Source organism: Hevea brasiliensis, chromosome 4 (assembly GCF_030052815.1).
Source record: "Hevea brasiliensis isolate MT/VB/25A 57/8 chromosome 4, ASM3005281v1, whole genome shotgun sequence".
In the NCBI taxonomy this organism is placed as follows: Eukaryota; Viridiplantae; Streptophyta; class Magnoliopsida; order Malpighiales; family Euphorbiaceae; genus Hevea; species Hevea brasiliensis.
This window is the reverse complement of record NC_079496.1, coordinates 30,791,394-30,795,996: the sequence shown is the minus strand read 5'-3', so window position 1 is coordinate 30,795,996 and position 4,603 is coordinate 30,791,394. Positions and strand designations below refer to the sequence as shown.

The window sequence follows — 4,603 nt, the reverse complement described above, 5'->3', positions numbered from 1 at the left end:
AATAGGATTCTAACAGCTGTTCTGTAAATGGTTTCATGCCATACTGTGTTTTTACAGCTTATTATGCCGCACTGTGACTTTAATAGCCTACTACTATACATATTTTGTATTTATTATTGGCTTATCGCCAAATTGACTATATGGATTTTTAGCCACGCTATTTGCACACTGGAAGACACTTTGTGACAGATGGTATGACGGCCCGAGGTACTAGGTACCCAGTGCCAGTATATCCGTTTATCCAGTCTGGTCAGTATATAGGCTACACGGGCAGTAATTCAAGTACTATTAAATTCAAATAGCTAAATCCAGTCTACTGACACATAGCACTACCAAAAATTAGCAAATATTGAAATGTTAGCAAATAAAAGTAGAAGTAACAACTGCAAAGTATATCGATGTTATAAATTCATAAACAATTCATTTACTTTATTTTAGTGTATATTTCTTTATATTTGGCACCACTAAGCAAAATTACTTAGTGCGTTGCTTTTGTAACGCGTAGGTATTGGAGACTCAGCTGGGGAGCCCAACAGACCTACGACCGGTTGAGACATCAGATCTGCACAAGAGTCCAGAGTCATCTGCACAGAAGTCCAGAGTCATCTGCACTGCATTACATACATGGTAGGACTTAGGATATCTTGTATTTTGTACTTCTGTTGTATATTTTGAAATTCAGCCCTGTATTTTGTAATATTGTGAAAGCTCTAAAGTTTGTAATATTTTGTACAAATTAAATAACATGGAAATTTTCTGGATATATTTGAATTATTATGGACTGTATTATGGAACTATTTAATGACTGTAAAAGTCTATTGACTTTACTGAGAAATAGAGACTGTAAAATATTTGAGATTTTGATATTAACATATTAAACTGTTTTCAACAGGTTTGGAAGGACAGTTTGTCTAAAATACAGACGGCACCTTGCCAAATTTTTATTATCAATCTTGAAACACTGATTTTATCAAAGTCTGAAAATAGCATCAGCATGATATGAATATTACATAAAAGACTTCTTAAAATCAAATTGAGCTCAGGTAATGAAATAATCATAGACTAGGTGTTCCGGCACGCCGTGTAGCACGCCTTGCTCTGCTATTCTGTTGACGGGTGAGGGGTGTTACAGAAGGATCCCAAAGCCAAAGGTAATCAAAATATGCCATATCATTCAACAAGTGAATGGTATCCTCATGGTTTCTTTGAAGAACATGATCACCAGTAGCCCAAGTTCCATAATCCACCTAATTCCTTATCACTTCATCTAGACCATTATAGAAGTTGAGAGTGAGTTCATAATTTAAAAGACTATAATTGGCAAATTGCTCTACCAATTCATTAGACCTCCTCCAAGCATTATAAAATGGTTCATTGTGTTGTTGAATAAAACTTGTGAAGACTTGTTGATGAAACATCTTAATGTACTTCACAAGAAAAATAAGTAAAAAAATAAAATTAGATAAGAAACAAACTGCAAAAGAAATAACAATGTCTATATTAATCAAATCACTAATCGTTTGATATCAAGCACCGATCCCCGACAACGGCGCCAAAAACTGGTTTGCTGGTTTTTCAACCACCGCAAGTGCACGAATATCTAATAAGTAATAAAGTGATGAATAGAGTATCATTCCCACGAGGACCGTGTTGAGTACCAAACTATAGTGATTTTAATTATCTAGTCGATCGAATTGTAGAGAAATAATAATTATATCTAAATTGAAAGAAATAAAATCTAAATAATTAACTAAAATAAAATACTAATGGACAAAGGTATTCTAGAGCTAGGGGTTCACACTTCAATCAATTATAAAATTAATATGATTCATTCAATAAATGGGAGATTATTACTTTGATGGAAATTAATCCTAAGTTACCTTAAGTCTTCTCTCAAGGTACTCAAGGTGTATTTTAATTAACATAAACCCTACTTTCGTGGTGATTAAATTAATTAAAATCTTTTAAGATCTTTGATTAATTTTGAAACTCCACAAAGGTCATCAGCCTATCTCTAGGTCAGATTTCTTAGGGTCAAAATCCCGATTTTCTAATATTAATCTTCACATTTCAGTCCTTCAATTAATATTTGTAATCAATACTAAGTGGGTACCAACACATAGAATGCATTAAGATCACAAGAGATTGAATCAAAGAATAAAATACCTAATGTATTAAATAAGATCAAACCAGATCCATAATGAAATTGAGTGCTACACCCTAACCCTAGAATAAAGGACCTACTCACCCATGGTTAGTTTTACAATCAAGTTTATAAAAAGATAAAGGGAAGACATGAGAAGAAACTAGAGTGAAAGAACCCAGAAAGAGAGTTGCAGCCTTGGACTTTTGGAACTTCAGCTGAAAATCGCTTAAGAAATCTTACAGATCCTATTTTCTCTGTTGCCTCCCTTGAAGTTGATGTGCATCCTTGAATGTAAATCAGCTCCCCTTGAATGTAAATTCTCTCCCTCCCTCAATTCCTAACTTGTTATTTTTATATTTGGTGTAAAAACCCAAATTTCAAAGTTCTAGAAGCATTAGGAGTCCATTTGGGTCGAGTTAGAAGCAAGAAAAGTAGTATCAGAATTACTGTCAGGGGACTTTACACGGGCTGTGTAGTGATACACGCCCCGTATAAATTTCTACCACTTCATTTTTCACATTTTCTTTAATCCAGAGAGTTGCACGGGGTCCAGGAAGTTACACGGGGCAGGTTACACGGCCCGTTTAATGCTTCTGGCCCTGCATTCTTCACGCTTTGACCTTCAAATTTCTTCCAAACTCTTCTTTAATTCTAAAACCAAATAAAAACACCTGATAAAATATAAAAATCAATGAATTGAGTTGGATTAATATGTTTTCTAAAATAATAATGAAAGCACATAAAAATAAACATAAAAGGAGACTAAACGCTAACAAAATGCAATGAATGTTAACCTTAAATGTCTATATAATTTGATGTAATCAGATGGCACTACATTCTTCTGTTAGAGCAACTATCTTATAGTCCTCCAATCTCTTTTTCTTTAAAAGGTTTTCCTTTAGAAATTTTGTGTAGAAAGGCATATGAGATAACGTTTCTGTAAAGGGAATGTTGATGTAGAGCTTCTAAAAACTTGCCAAATTGCTTATCCAATTTAACTTTCTAGAATCTCTGAGGAAAAGGTAAGGGGGGGTGATAAGGTTCTCGCAGTTTCTTTTCCCTCTTTTCCTCCTCTACCTTACTTTCCTCAACTTGCTTCTCTTCTTTCTCTTCTTGGATGTCCAGTTTTCTAGGGGTTTCTACTTTGTGTTTCTGCTTTTCCTCTAGTTCCTGTAATATTTTCCCACTTCTCAATGTAATAGCTTTACAATGTTCCTTAGGATTCATCTGAGGTTGACTTGGTAATTTACCACCCTGTTTACTTAAAGAACTAGCCTGCTGAGCGATCTGATTTTTAAGCATTTTATTGTGGGTGGCTAATTGATCCACTCTGGAAGCTAGCTACTTGATCATTTCATTTTGTTGTTGCTGTGCTACTTAAAAGCTCTCCATCATGGACTCTATAGTCAACTTCGATTCTACTTGCTGAGGTTGAGGGAGTGGTGGTTATTGCTGCATCAAGTTTTGTCCTCTATTCTAGAAACTTGATGGTGCTGGCCTATATCCTTGCTATTTGTTTATGGGTTGGTTCTGAGGATTCTGCGAGTTAGACCATGAGAAATTTGGGTGGTTCCTCCATCCAGTGTTGTATATATTGGAATATGGGTTATTAACCTACCTCTAGTTGAAGTTTCCTCCATTGTTCACATAGTTCAGTTGCTCTATGAAATGCTCACTGTAAAGACTGCATTTTAAAGTTGTATGGCCTCCTCCACAGCTATCACAGAATTGATTACTTACTCCTATTACATTGGCCTGTATTTTGTCAAGTCTTTTTGTGAGTTGGTCAAACTGGGCGTTAATCATACTGAGGGCATCCAGTTCTAGTACCCCTGCTCTTCTTCTTATATCTCCCCTTTTATTTAACCACTCAAAATTATGGTACGCGGCCCTTTTAAGTAATTCTAAAGCTTTGACTATCATTTTCCCCATAAGGTCTCCTCCTGCTACTGAATTGACTGAACTCCTTGTGGATGGTAGAAAACCATTATAGAAATTTTGAACAAGAAGCCAATCTTCTATGCCATGGTGGGGACATTTCCATTAAAGGTCTTTGTATCTCTCCCATGCATCATAGAGTGATTCTCCTTCCTTTTTCCTAAAGGTGTTAAGTTCTAACCTCAGTTTTGTTATTTTTGTAGGTGGGAAGTACCTTACTAGGAAGGCTTGTGAGAGACCTTCCTAACTAGTGAAAGTACTAGCTAGTTGAGAAAGCAGTCACTTCCTTACTTTATCTCTTAATGAGAATGGGAATGCTCGGAGTGGAATGGCTTGATCAGAGACTCCATTCATCTTAAAAGTATCGCATAGAGCGAGGAAGCACTGTAGGTGATAGTGTGGATCCTCCATAGGTGACCCTCCAAACTGAGTTTACTAGATCATCTGGAGCCATGCTGGTTTAAGTTCAAAATTATTGGCCTCGATTGTAGGCCTAGTGATGCTAGATTAGTATCCTTG

General features: G+C 35.8%; 1 non-coding gene across 1 annotated transcript; it reads left to right on the top strand.

Moving 5' to 3' along the window:
• Positions 1-4,166: 4,166 nt before the first annotated feature.
• On the top strand, positions 4,167-4,273 carry LOC131179731 (small nucleolar RNA R71). The gene has a single exon (XR_009148618.1). It is a non-coding gene; the product is annotated as a small nucleolar RNA R71 (small nucleolar RNA).
• Positions 4,274-4,603: the final 330 nt, after the last annotated feature.